Source organism: Hemiscyllium ocellatum, chromosome 3 (assembly GCF_020745735.1).
Source record: "Hemiscyllium ocellatum isolate sHemOce1 chromosome 3, sHemOce1.pat.X.cur, whole genome shotgun sequence".
Classification (NCBI taxonomy): Eukaryota; Metazoa; Chordata; class Chondrichthyes; order Orectolobiformes; family Hemiscylliidae; genus Hemiscyllium; species Hemiscyllium ocellatum.
Genome location: NC_083403.1, coordinates 17,705,749 through 17,721,373, shown reverse-complemented (window position 1 = coordinate 17,721,373; position 15,625 = coordinate 17,705,749). Strand labels below are relative to the sequence as shown.

At 45.4% G+C, this 15,625-nt stretch overlaps 1 pseudogene; it reads left to right on the top strand.

Annotated features, from left to right (window-relative positions):
* Positions 1 to 566: 566 nt before the first annotated feature.
* Positions 567 to 676, top strand: LOC132809050 (5S ribosomal RNA; annotated as a pseudogene).
* The last annotated feature ends 14,949 nt before the right edge of the window (positions 677 to 15,625 follow it).

Sequence of the window (15,625 nt, the reverse complement as noted above, 5' to 3'; positions counted from 1 at the left end):
AGAATGAGGGGTGGGTAACAAAATACAGGCCTAACCAGCATCACCCACATCCTGTGTGCAATAAAGAGGTTCTGCATTTCAGAAACAATTCATTGTGTGAACTACTCTGACACAGTTCAGTGTGAAAAGATGCAACCCACCTCTTGGTTAATGCACTGGTTTTACCGTCCCACTTGAAGCCGAGAGTTGAATGTTTGTTTGTTTTTGTGTGGTTGCATTTTCTTGGTGTGTATGAAGTTCCAAACATAAGCATAGTAATAAGGCTTTGGAAATTAGATTTGCACCACTGTTACTGAGTTAACTTGCTGTTACGAATTTGTTAAGATATATAATTATTCTCGTAAGGGCACTGAAGTTAGTGCTGGATCATAATCTGAACATTCAGTTATATGAAGGAATGAATATAGCAACGAAACAAATCAACCCAAAGTTGTCCTTTCCATCCATAACGTCCCAACAGGCCAATTGTCTTCATTCTTTCACAGAATAAGAGCCCTACACATAAGGCTAGCTTTTTAGTGCCCATCCATTTACCTTTGAATGGAGTTCCTTACTAGGCTACCTCAGATGACAGTCCATACTAGTCTGAAAACGCCCGATCTCAGAAGCTAAGCAGACTCAGGCCTGGTTAGTACTTGGATGGGAGACCGCCTGGGAATACCAGGTGGAGTAGGCTTTAACACTTTAACTCTCCCTCCCACTCCACCGAGGACATGCAGGTCCTTGGACTCCTCCACCGGCAAAACATAACAACACGACGGTTGGAGGAAGAGCGCCTCATCTTCCGCCTGGGAACCCTCCAACCACAAGGGATGAACTCAGATTTCTCCAGTTTCCTCATTTCCCCTCCCCCCACCTTGTCTCAGTCGGTTCCCTCAACTCAGCACCGCCCTCCTAACCTGCAATCTTCCTAAGCTCTCCGCCCCCACCCCACTCCGGCCTATCACCCTCACCTTGACCTCCTTCCACCTATCACATCTCCATCGCCCCTCCCCCAAGTCCCTCCTCCCTACCTTTTATCATAGCCTGCCTGGCACACTCTCCTCATTCCTGATGAAGGGCTTATGCCTGAAACGTCAAATTTCCTATTCCTTGGATGCTGCCTGACCTGCTGTGCTTTAACCAGCAACACATTTTCAACCATAACAACCTAATTGATCTTAACTCACATGTTAGGTCAGGTAAGGATGGCAGATTTCCTCCCATAAAGAGCATTAGTAAATCAAATGGATTCTTGCAACAGTTTAAGGCACCATTATTAATGACAAACATTCGATTCCGGATTTTATTAATCTGATTTACATTCCATCATTGCTGTTGTGAGATTTAAACTTGTGCCCAGAGAGCATTAATCTGCACCTCTGGATTATCAAACTAGTGACATAACCACTCAGCCACCACCTCCCACCATGCTGCAGTAAGATGACATGCTGCTGTTATTAACCTACACATTCTCCAGGGTCACGGTGTGAGAATTAAAATGTTAGCAGCCAGCCTCACCCCAGCCCCAAAACCTGAATTTACTGGGGTAGATTGTAACCCTGTCACCAGCCTGTGAAATTAATTCATTTAGCATCTGTGACTGAACCTGTCAGCTTCTCATTTTCTCAGTAAAGAAAAAAGGCTGTTGTTTGAGGAGATATGAATGCTATATTTTGGACTAGGACGCATCGTTTGTGCCCATGCTATCTTTGAAAGGCTGTTGTGCACCTGGACAAATATTGACAGGTTTGTGTTGCCTTCAATGTCATAGTGCAGCAATGACAAAGCTGCACTGCTCACAACACATAGCTGGCATGGCTGACACTGCCTCACACCTTTTCATCTCCATTCTAATTGCTGTTTAATCACCAGGCCACGCAGTTTACCTGTCCCCAGTTACATCCCATCAAAACACACTCTCAAAAATACTCTTTTCCCAACACCTACTGGACCCCTACATCCTGTCATTGTCCAGTAGGGGAGCATCACATACAGCCGAGCGATGGGACAATACTGAACATGAGCTCTGATTTACCATTATGAAAAGTTATCACAAACAAAACGACAGAGGCTGAAGTTCACCTCCACAATACAAACCAAATGTTGGCATGATAACCAATGACTGTTTTACAGTCCATGACCGTCCGTTGCACCCAGTTCTTATTGACTGCATTTTATGAAGTATCCACGTTCCCCACAACCAAATAAATCAGAGAAATCTCGCCACAATCCTGGAGGCTGCCTTACACCAATTTAACACTGGGAGGGGGAAGAGGGAGGCTGCAAAGGAGAGTGAGCAGTTTTACACTTGTCAACAAAGGAATATTTAGCTAACTAGGAAATATGGTTAGTCCAGTTCATTTTCTGGTCAATGATTGCTCCCACGACACTGACAGTGGGAGGGTGCAGCAAGCAGTGAAGATCACCTAGAATGGGGTTCCTATTTGGTGGGGGTGGTAAGGATGAATATATGGGTGTAAGGGAAGGGGATTGCTTTCAGCACACAACACTTCCCTCTCCAATTTTCCCAAAACCAGCTTCCTTTAAAAGGCATTCAGAGCCTCACAATAAAAGAGCCACCTCCACTAACCCACTGACATCTAAATTTTCTGGGCAGTCTCAGGGATTGTAGTTACTTATTAATAAAAATCCCCCTCCCTAATGTTTACCCTTCTGATAGGGAGCTACAGCCCAACTCTCCCATCACACCTATCATCCTGTCCATTCCACTCAATTCCTCCCCTTCGGTTCTACTCTAGGAACCCTAACATGCCCTTTGTCGGGATCCTAGTTGCGTCCAGGCTTTGCTTGAATGTTCTGCTCAGGGTTGGTGGGACTGCACAAGGATCGTTTTTGTTCTCTGCCTTCGACCTGTTCCATTTCCCTCAGGACCATGAGACAGGCTGGGGGCTAAGAAAGTATTTAAATTGAAAAGCATGGTGGCATCTACTGAGGTGCCTGACACAGATCTGCCTGATGTGCAGTGGCTGTGCACTATGTGAACGTTGAGGAATTGGTATATTCAATTTATTAACCTGATATTTTGGATCTCCAATAGTTATGCATCTAGCCAATCACTGACTGGTCCTGGACAAGCCAGCCCCAGAGCCTCCAACACTGTCCCACTGATGGCTGTGGTCAGTGGGGACGTTAATGTGTATATTTACCTCTTGCAAAGGCAGCCTTGCTCGTTTGCTTAAGGCAGCTGTGACTGGAGCTGACTTAGTATCTAGTGGCTCAGAAATTCAGGGCTGTAGTTTTGAGAGCCACTAACAGGGTAAGGGTTAATATTGTCCCTTTAGTTACTGGCACATATCATTATTTAATCATTATCATCTTTTTTACATTTAAAATCAAAATGTAGGGTTTTTTTTTAAATTGCCGCACCATACTGTGTAGCTAAAATGGGATCATCAAAGAATATACTCTATAGTTAAGGCTAGAATGACAAAGTTGTCATGTTAAATTATATATCCACAGTACCAACTCTGTTTATTTAGACACCAAAAAATTTTTAACTTTGTACACAACACCAGGTTATAGTTCAACAGATTTATTTGGAAGCACTAGCTTTCGAAGCACTGCTCCTTTGTCAGGTGGATGTGGAGTAAAAGATCTTATACTCCAAAAGCACCACTCTGAAAGCTCGTGCTTCCAATTAAAGCTGTTGAACTATAACCTGGTGTTGTATGGTTTATATAGAGAGGGGTAGATGCAGATCAGATGTTTCCCCTGTTGGGGGTGGGGTGGGGGGGGGGGGGGGCGGGGGGAGGTTCTACAACCAAGTGGCATAATTTAAAAATAAGAGAGTTGTCCTTTACGGCCCGAGAATGGAAGATAGTTTTTTTTTTAAAGATATTTTTATTAGAAATTTAACATTTTAACAAATTTACAAAAATAAACAAAACTCTCAAGTACAAACATTGATATATAAATAAATCTTAAATATACAATAATCAAAATTTAACAAAAGAAAAATACCGAGAGAGAAAAATCAAAACTCAATTAACTACTAATCTAACCTACAATTAGCCCGAGTGTATAATTGAGTCACTTACATCTTTCAAATTAGAGAAAGTGAGAGAAAAAAAAAGTGGGGGAGAAAAAAAACCCCAACGGTTAACATAGAAGTTGGATATTGAAATACTTGCTCGGAATGTGTTAACATCATATATAACAAAACCCGTATTCGTGCGGGATTCCTCTCCCAAGGGGCCCCGGACCAGCCATGTTTGTAATCTCAATTAAATAAAAGCCCTTGTTAGGATAGCCAAAATATCTATGTAAAAGGGCTGCCATATTTTATAAAATAATGCGGTCTTTCGGTGCACCATATTTATAAGGAAGTCAAGGGGAATACATTCCATGATTAATCTGGGCCAATTTGAAAGTCCAGGAGGGCCCTCAGCCACCCAGTTTACCAAAATATTTTTCCTTATATGGAAAGAGAGAACAGAAAATAATCTCTTCCTATTTGACATTCCAGGTGCACCACTTAACCGACTGATCAACCATAATCATCCGAGTAAATCCGAGACCCCTCGGGAGGGGAAACCCTATCTAAAACATCCCGAGCATAGAGCATATAGAATTTTCAAAAATAAAGGTTCTCTAATACACTCATGACAGTATAATAAAAAGAAAACTATTTCTAAATAATAAAAAAAACATATTTGAATGGAGATTATCCCCCTTGTTCCCAGGGGGTATCACTTCTTTTCCAACGGTCCATCATATCCTCTCCCAACCAGTGCCCCACCCTTGACCCAGGCGCTCCTTAATAGGATGAGGAGAATTCAGATATGATACAGAGCTAGAGTTAACAGTGAGCACCCTACCCCCACCCCACCCCCCCCCCCACCCACACCTGAGTATATTTGGTAGTATTAATACCATGTATAAACATATATAACTATAAAATTACAACTTCAACAAATTATAATTAAATATAATAATATAAAATAGCAAGGGAAAATAACCCTGCTCCTAGAGACCAAAGTAAAATAGAATAAGGTAACCACCTCTCCCCACCAACATTAACTAAACCCCCCGGCTTATATATATACATATATACACATACATACATACACACATATATGTACATACACACATACATATGTATAATAATAAAATAAAAGAACCCTAAGGGGGGGGAGAAAATCGTTAAATGGAGAACAAATAAATAATTCCCTCTCCCCCCCAAGATAATAATAAACAGTAAGATAAGAAAAAGAAAAAGGGGGGGAGATATAAATCGGAGTGGGGAAAAGGCAAGCCAACATACCTCGTCTCTTACGATTTATTTAAGAGAGTCCAAAAATTCCTTAGCCTTTTCTGGAGATCTGAAATTATACCCAGATCCTTTGTGGTTAAAACATAGCGTCGCTGGGTAGCGTAAGGAGTATTGAATATTTAAGTCCCTTAAACACTTTTTCACCTCATCGAACGCCTTCCTCCTTCGAGCCAGAGCCGGGGAGAAGTCCTGAAATAACATGATCTTGGATCCTTTATAGATCATGGCTTTGGGATCTTTTCCAAGATTTCTAGAGGCATCTAGGAGTATCTGCCTCTCCCTATAGCTCTGCAGCCGGAACAGGACTGGGCGTGGGCGCTGGTTCAAGCCGGGCCCGCGTATTGCGACCCGGTAGGCCCATTCTACCCACACCTGGCCTGATCCAGCCTCCAGATCCAAAAGTTGTGGCAGCCACTGTTCCAGGAAAGCTGTAAGCTGGCCTTTCTCTTCCCATTCGGTAAGGTCCAGCAAACAAATATTTTTTCGGCGACCTCTATTATCGAGGTCATCGATGTAATTCTCTAAGGTCCGGACTCGCTGTTCGAGAGTCCGGACCTGATCCGCGGCCGATTGAGCTGCAGTCTCAGAGGTCGCGGCCTTTAACTCCGCCCCTCCGACTCGGCGCTCAAGTTCCTGGATGTCTCGGCCGTGCTTCTGCAGCTCGGCCGAGAGTGATTCCCATCGATTTCGGGACTCCTCGATAAATGCGTCGATTTTTGTGTCCAGCTTGGTGATCATCTCCACAGGGCTTGTTATCGTCGGTAAGTCCCCCGGGGCGGCTATGGACGCCTCAGCTCCAGCTGGAGAGGGTGGGGGAGGGGTTCCTGCTTGCTGAGAGCTGTGGGCTCTCCTCCCTTTAGTCATTTTTCCTTAGAGATTAGATTATTTAAATTTAATACCAACACTACCAAACAACTAATTATATTAAATAAAAGCTATTTTAGATGATTTGGTGAGTGTGGTGGGGGTGGGTGATCCACTTTGCCCAAGTCTTGTGAGGAGCACTGTAGACTCAGACTTGCTGGGTCGCCGCCATCTTGAATCCCCCCAGAAGATAGTTTATTCAGAGATTTCTGAATCTTAAGAACTCTCTAACCCAGAGGCCTGTTTAGGTTTAGTTTATGAGCGTGCTTAAAGTAGGAATTGATATTTTTTGATTCCCAACATGTATAGAATTTTGTGGATAGTGGGTAAAAGACCCTGAACTGTTCAGTCAGCCATGACTGTATAAATAGCAGAACAGACTGAATGGTGTACTCCTGGTCCTCTGTGCTAATGTTAAAACAGCTGTCATAAGCTTCTCACCCATTTTGTTTTACTCCAAATTTACTACTTTGAAAATCAGAATAACCCTCCCACCCTGCCTCCTGTAATAACGCTATCCCTTACTCCCATTCCTCCTCCTGTGCCGCATCTGCTCCCAGGAGGACCAAATCCACCATAGAACATCCCAGATGGCATCCTTTTTCAAGGACTGGAATTTCCCCTCCCATGTAATCAGTGATGCCCTCGAGTGCATCTCCTCCACTTCCTGCGCTTCCACCCTTGAATCCCACCCCTCCAATTGCGACCCCCCCCCGGTCCTCACCTTACACCCCATCAACCTCTGGATACACTGCATCACCCCTGCCATTTCCATCACCTGTAAACAGATCCCACTACCAGAGATATATTTCCCTCCCCACTCCTATCTGTGTTCCAGAGACCATTCCCTCTGCAACTCCCTTGTTAGGTCCATACCCCCAAGCAACCCACCCTCCAATCTCGGCACCTACCCCTACCACTGCAAGAGGTGTAAAACCTCCCCCCTCACCTTCATCCAAGGCCCCAAAAGATCCTTCGACATCTGACAGGGATTTTCCTGGATATCCAAACACCTTATTACTGTGTCCATTGCTCTTGATGTGGTCTCCTCGAAATTGGGGAGACCGGACGCCAACTTGCAGGATGTTTCAGAGAACATCTCTGGGACACCCGCACCAACCAACCGCATCATCCTGTGGCTGAACACTTCAACTCCCCCTCCCACTCCCCCAAGGACATGCAAGTCTTGGGCTTCCTCCATCACCAAACCCTTACCACCCGATGCCTAGAGGAAGAACACTTCATCTTCCACTTTGGGACACTCCAGCCACACAGGACCAATGTGGATTTCACCAGTTTCTTCACCTTCACTCCACCCACCTTATCCCAGATCCAACCATCCAACTTGGCACCACCCTCTTGAACTGTCCATTTTCCTTCTCACCTATCCACCTATCACCAACACCCCCCCCCCCCCCACCTTCAACTACCCCATTCCCAGCTATCTTCTCCCAGCCCCAGCACCTCCCATTTATCTCTCAGCCCCCTAGGGGCACCCCCTCATTCCTGATGAAGAGCTTATGCTCCAAATTTCAACTGTCCTGCTCCTCAGATGCTGCCTGACTGGCTGTGCTTTCCCTATCTCCAGCATCTGTCGTCCTCACTTTCTCCTGATTATGAACCACGCTCTGTTATTGGAGATTGATCAGTGACCTCCCTTCTAACCCTACCAGAATATCCATGGGTCAGGATAAAGTTGCAGATGTCCAAGACTCTGGACATACCTTCCAGATGAAGCAGCGATTTACCTGACCCTCGCACAATGTGGTCTACTGTGTTCACTGCTCAGAGTGTGGTCTCCTTGACATTGGAGAAGTGAAACACAGACTGGGTGACCACTTTTCAGGACACCTATGTTCTGTCTGCAGAAGTGACCCTGAGCTTCCAGTTGTCTGCCCCATCAACAGACCACCATGTTCCTGTGCCAACATTACTGTGTCAGGTCTCATACTGGTTTAAGCAAAGCCTGTGGGAGAGTAAAGGCAGGCAGGAAGTGTAATGTTGGGAAGGTACTTGTTTGCCAGCTAGCGTCGTGGATGAAACAATTCTTTACACAACCACGCATTCCGTGAGAGCAAAGAGATTCCGAATGGAAGATTATCCTTATGCAGCAAGTCTCAGACAAAAAACAAAGAATGAGAAAGATGTGGAGAGATGTAGACAAACCGAGAATAGGAGAATTAACTCAGCTTCTTCCTTCACAGTTTTGTAAAAATAGTCTTTCATAGGGATATGAGTGTTACTGGTTCGATAGCTTTTATTGCTAATCACGATTGGTCATTGAGGACATGGTGAACTGCTTTCTTAATGCAGCAGTTCATATGGTGCAGGTTCACCCACAATGCATTGGAGAGGGAGCTCCAGGATTTTGACCCAGTGACACTGAAAGAACGGCGATATATTTCCAAGTCCGGGTGGTATATGGCTTGGATGGGGACTTGGTGGTGCTCCAAAATATCTGCTGCCCTTGTCCTTCAAAGTAAGAGGCCATAGATTTGGAAAGTGCAGTCTAAACAGGTTTGGTGAAGTTTTGCAGTCCATCATGTCGATGGTACACACTGCTGCCACTATGCATCAATGGTGGAGTGAGTAAAGGTTAAAGGTGGTGGGTAGGGTGTTGATCAAACAGACTGTTTGTTTGGATGGATCTTCTTGAGTTGTTGAAGTTACACTGATGAAGGCAGTTGGAGATCATTTTGTTTGATTTGTTCATGAGTTATGGACGTCACTCACAAGGTCAGCTTTATGGCCAAAGCTATTGCTCTTGAACTGACTGAGGGGCATGCTACGCCATTCAAGAAGGCACTTGGAAGTCAACCACATTACTGTGGGTCTGGAGTCACATGTAAGTAGAACAGGGAAGGTTGGAGATTTCCTTCCCTAAAGACATTAGCCAATTAGATTGTGCTTACAAGCAGGGGTTATTATATCAGCAGTTAATGCCAGATATCTTTTTTGATTGGATTTAAATTTCTATCCCAAGAACATTAGTCTGGGACTCTTAGCTCACTAGTCCAATGACATTACCACAGCACCACCTCCTCCCATCACATTCCCACCTTGTCCCTTATAAATGGTGAACAGACTTTACTGAATCAGGAGGTGAGCTACTCACTGCACATTTCCCAGTCTCTGACGTGCACTTGTAGCCATTGTATTTGTATGGTTAGTCCAGTTCATTTTCAGGTCAACGATTGCTCCCACAACTGGGAGGGTTCAGCTTATGTAATGAGAAGGATAGTTAGGTTCTTTCTTGCTGGCACTTGTATGTCATGAATGTTACTTGCCGTTTAGCAGCCCAAATCTGAACATTGTCCAGGTCTTGCAAAGGTAGACATAGACTGCTTCAGTATCTGAGGAATCTCAACTGGTACTTGTTATGAAGGTGTAGAAGTGTATTGTAACTTGGAGAGTGAAGGACTTAGAGAGGCACACAGTGTGCTGGAGAAGTTACATTGTAACATCTGGTTCAGCAGCTACAATAGCTGATTGGCCAAATTCAAATTTGTTTTGTATCCAGGCAATCAGTTTAAATTATATCCCAAAAATACCAAACCCCAATCCAGTTTGAATTGAGTATATTGACAATATTAAAAGCCAATGACACAATCCGATGCTTTGGGGATATAAGGCCGGGAAAACTTGAACATTTGAGAGAGAACTGCCAAGCCTCCGACATCTGCAGACTGCCCAGAAAATTAGCTCTCTTAATGGTTTATTTATCGAATAGTGACCTATGTAACACAAACCCTTAGAAGAAGAAAAGCTACAGAGGAAGATACCAAGAGAAGATTCGACAGGTTTCGAAATTTGAATTTTTGGTCAATCTCAATTGGGGATTTTATTGAACTAGCATTATAGATGGGAAAATAAATGATAGGTGAGAGGAAGGAGCTGTAAATAGTTGTTCGTTAATTATTCTCTGTGATACTTTAAGAAATAAACTTGTCACTTTGACTAGTTGTTGGCCTCAAATGTTCACAGATTATCACTTGGGATAAATCTTTTCAGTGTTGCTGGTTTAAAATTAACAGAGGAGGATTGCCTCGTATTGTAACATACTGAACATTGTGCAACTGAACATGCCCCACTCACCTGATGGAGGAGGGGTCATTGAGGAAGCAGCTGGAGAACATTGAATCTCAGGCACTACTCTGAGGAACTGCTAAGGTAATGTCTGGGTTGTAACTGTCACTGTGCTGTTGTATGGCTCCATGCAAATAGAGAGTTTCCCACGATTGAGATTGTCTTCAGTTTTGTTAATGCTCCTTGGTGCCTGATGCTGCTTTGATATCACGGGCAGTCCTTCTCACATCTATACTTGAGTTCAGCTCTTTTCCATGTTTGAACTGAGTTTAGCTCCACCTTGTTTTCAGGAATGCCTCATGCTGCTCCTGAATGTCCTTCTGTAGACTTTCACTGGACCAGGATTGATCTGGCAGCTTGATCATACAAGTGGTCCCCAATTTACAAGGATTGTTCATTCATCGATCCTCCCACCACTCCCATGGACAGATATATCAATGACAGGTGGCTTGGTGAAGGTAAGATCTAGTATGTTTTCCCTTTTATTGGTTCCCTCATAACCTACTACAGGGACAGACTCATAGTCCAAAGATGTGCAGGCCAGGTGAATTGGCCATGCTAAGTTGCCTGTAGTGTTAGGTACATTAGTCTAGGGTAATGGAACTGGGTGGTTACTCTTCGGAGGGTCCGTATGGACTTGTTGGGCTGAACGGCCTGTTTCTACTCTGGAAGGAATCTAATCTAATCTAATCTATATCTATTACAACATGCCCAGCTCAGTCAGTATTGATAATGAGTACATTCTGTGTCTTTATCGCCCTCAGTGGATCCTCCAAGTAATGTTCTACATCAGGAAACATTGATTCATCAGCTGAAGGGAGGGCCTGGGTAGTAATCTGCATGATATTTCCTCACCCTTGTTTGACCTGAGGATTTGAGGGCAAGAGGAGGGATGTCTTGTTTCGCTTATAAAGAGCTTGGTTAAACCGCACCTGGAGAACTGTGCAAACCTGCTCTCTGGGCTTATATTCCTTCAAGCTTTGCTGAATAAGAAGCGGTCTCATTGAAACCGACAAAAAATCAACAAAGGAATAGTCAGGGTGGATGCAGGTTGGCTGTTTCCCTTGGCGACAGTCTGAGATGAGGAGAAAATGTTTTACTCAGGAGGTTGTGAACCTTTGGAATGCTCTCCCAAAGGCAGTCGTGTCGGTTTAGTCTTTGATTATGTTTAGGGTAGCGATTGATAGATTTCTGATAATGGGGTACAGGGTTATATGGATAGGCTGTGCAAAAGGCATGGAAATATTTGATCTGCTGTGATTGTAGGGGCAGGCTCGAAGGGCTGAATGGTCCACTCCTGCTCCTATATTCCTGGTACCAGGTTAGAGGGTAATTAAGGGTAAACCACTTTGCAATGGGTCTGGAGTTGCTTATAGGCCAGACCAGGTAAGATAACAAAGTTTCCTTCAGAATTGGTTTTATAGCAAGGTCAGTGATCAGAGTCACTATCACTAAAGCCAGGTTTGCTTTAGTCATTTAAATTTAAATTTCACGACCTATGGCAGTGGGATTTAAACCCACGCCCCTTGGGTATTACCCTGAGTCTCTGCATTACAAGTCCAGTGACATTATCCCTCTGCCACGGTTAACTGCGGTGTTGGTGGTGAGGCCCATGAGAGATGTTAACACCAATGAGGAATTAATGTTTGGGGGCAGCTGGGTGAGACAACACATCACCACTGACATCATTCCAAAAGCATTTCCAGCAATCCAGTTATTCAAGGCAATTCTATTGGACTCAGCTACAGAACGGGAATCTGTAACGGAGTGAAAGGAAGGGGCACAGCAATGTCTCAGCTGCAGTAACAGAGCACCACAGTTGAACAGCACTCCACACAACTGACTGAGGGAACAACATTCACTGCAGGATCTCATTGACTACGTGTCCAAACATAGTTCCTCAATCTGGCAGTACAAGGCATAATATCATACTGTTATTCCAGCATTCTGTCCAGTTAATTTTGATAGCTTTGAGACACTGTTAAACATGTCCCAATGCAATTCATTGTGGAGATTCTACCTACACTATTGTATCAAAAGTGAATTTAAATTCTTAAACGGTTTGAGATAAAGAAAGCATTCCTGTAGAGGTTGAGGTACAAAATTAATTACTTTAAACTACCAATTTGCCTCAATGGCAAACTCTTTGGGGAAAAGAAAGTGCCACCTTGCATTCATATACTGCATTTAAATACAAAACATTTCATAGGAGTATCAAAATATAACACTGATGCACATAAGGACTTCCATCAGATTAGCACAAAGGAAATGCTTGTGGCTATCAGAAGACAATCATCTAAGTCTTTGGACATAAGTCTGAGGAGCTCCTGTAGTAAGTATTTCTAGTCAAACCAGCTCAGAGATGGAACCCGAATCCATACCTCCTAGCTTAGAGGCAAGAACACTACAACAGCACTACAAGAGCCTGAGTCTCTGCATCAGGGTTCAGGCAAATTCAGACAACTCTTGCACTGGATTGAAAACTCTCTTTGAATGATATTGTGGAGAATGAATATTCCTAATAAAACCCTGACCTGTCTCCTGTTGCCTTCTCATCCTTATCCTGAGATGGGTCAGTACTAAGCATTGAAAGAGTTCCTCAGGTTGATATCTTCCAAACAACCTGTTCGGAGCTGTTATTACACACTGAGAACAGATGGGGCTTGAACTCCAGCCTTCTGGTCCACAGGTTGGGATACTGCCACTGCCCAGAAGAGCCTGACTTCCTCAGGTAGCATCCATTGCCTAACCATCATCAGCTGCTTCATCAAATTGCCATCAAACCAGCGGATAAAGTGGGTGCAGTGGTAGTCTGGCGCACTGACCTCTACACCGCTGAAGCTAGACGCCAACTCAAAGACACCTCCTCCTATTGACCCCTCAACCATGACTCCACCCCCCATCACCAAACCGTTATCTCCCAGACCATACTGAACCTCATCACCTCAGGAGATCTCCCACCAACAGCTTCCAACTTCGCAGTCCAGGAACCCCACACTGCCCGGTTCTACCTCCTTCCCAAGATCCACAAGCCTGACCACCCTGGCTGACCCATTGCCTCAGCATGCTCCTGCCCCACTGAACTCATCTCTACCTACCTCGACACTGTCCTATCCCCCCAGTCCAGGAACTCCCCACATGCATTCGATACTCCACCCACGCCGTCCACCTCCTCCAAGACTTCCGTTTCCCTGGCCCCCAACACCTCATCTTCACCATGGATATCCAATCCCTCTCCACCTCCATCCGCCATGACCAGGGCCTCTAAGCCCTCTGTTTCTTCTTCTCCCGACGTCCTCAACAGTACCCTTCCACCGACACTCTCATTCGTTTGGCTGAACTGGTCCTCACCCTCAACAATTTCTCCTTCAAATCCACCCACTTCCTCCAGACCAAAAGGGTAGCCATGGGCACCTGTATTAGCCTGTCTCTTTGTTGGATACGTAGAACAGTCCATCTTCCGTAGTTACACCGGCCCCACTCCCCACCTCTTCCTCCGCTACATTGATGACTGCATTGGCGCCACCTCATGCTCCCGTGAAGAGATTGAGCAATTCATCAACTTCACCAACACATTCCACCCTGACCTTAAGTTCACCTGGACCATCTCTGACACCTCCCTCCCCTTCCTAGACCTCTCCATCTCCATTCATGATGACTGACTTGACACTGACATTTTTTTAAAAACCCACCGACTCCCACAGCTACCTGGATTACACCTCTTCCCGCCCTACCTCCTGCAAAAATGCCATCCTGTATTCCCAATTCCTCCGCCTCCGCCGTATCTGCTCCCAGGAGGACCAGTTCCACCACAGAACACACCAGATGGCCTCCTTCGTTAGAGACCGCAATTTCCCTTCCCACATGGTTAAAGATGCTCTCCAAGGCATCTCACCCACATCCTGCACATCTGGCCTCAAACCCCACCCCTCCAACTGTAACAAGAACCCCTCTGGTGCTCACCTTCCACCCCACCAACCTCCACATAAATCACATCATCCGCCGACATTTCCGCCACCTCCAAATAGACCCCACCACCAGGGATATATTTCCCTCCCCACCCCTTTCCACTTTCCATAAAGACTTTCCCTCCATGACCACCTGGTCAGGTCCATGCCCCCCAACAACCCACCCTCCCATCCCGGCACCTTCCCCTGCCACCACAGGAATTGCAAAACCTGTGCCCACACCTCCTTCTTCACCTCTATCCAAGGCCTGAAAGGGGCCTTCCACATCCATCAAAGTTTTACCTGCACATCCACCAATATCATTTATTGTATCCGTTGCTCCCGATGCGTTCTCCTCTACATTGGGGAGACTGGGCACCTCCTAGCAGAGCGCTTTAGGGAACATCTCCGGGACACCTACACCAATCAACCACACCGCCCCATGGCCCAACATTTCAACTCCCCCTCCCACTCAGCCGAGGACATGGAGGTCCTGGGCCTCCTTCACTGCCGCTCCCTCACCACCAGAGGCCTGGAGGAAGAACGCCTCATCTTCCGCTTCGGAACACTTCAACCCCAGGGCATCAATTGGGACTTCACCAGTTTCCTAATTTCCCCTCCCCCCACCTCCCCCTAGTTCCAGACTTCCAGCTCAGCACTGTCCTCATGACCTGTCCTACCCGCCAATCTCCCTTCCCACCTATCCACTCCACCCTCCTCTCTGACCTATCACCTTCATCCCCACCCCCACTCACCCATTGTACTCTTTGCCACCTTCCCCCACCTTCCTCTCTGACCTATCATCTCCATCCCCACCCTCATTCACCTATTGTACTCTTTGCTACCCTCTCCCCAGCCCCACCCCCATTTATCACTCCACCCTGGAGACTTCCTGCCTTCAGTCCTGATGAAGGGCTTTTACCCGAAATGTCAATTTTACTGCTCCTCGGATGCTGCCTGACCTGCTGTGCTTTACCAGCACCACTCTGATCTAAACTACCAGCAAGAGAACTGGATTCAACCTCAATCTACAATGTTATAGCCCGGGAAATTGTCAACTCTACTATTAACACCAAGCCAGGGGATCAATCCTGGTTCAATGGAGATACAGGAGGGCATGCCAGGAGCAGCACCAGGCATACCTGAGAATGAGGTGTCAACCTGGTGAAGCTACAATAACATTTTGTGCCAACCAGCTTAAACAGCAAGTGATAGACAGAGCTAATTCAATCCACAACCAACAGATCTAATCTGAGATTCTGCAGTCCTCCCACATCCAGTCATGAATGGTGATGTACGATTAAGCAACTCACTGGAAGAGGAGGCTCCATAAATATCCCCGTCCTCGATGATAAAAGAGCTCAGTATATCAGGGCAAAAGAGAAGGCAGATGCTTTAGTAAAAATCTTCAGCCAGAAACGCCAAATGGATGATCCATCTCAGCCTCCTCCAC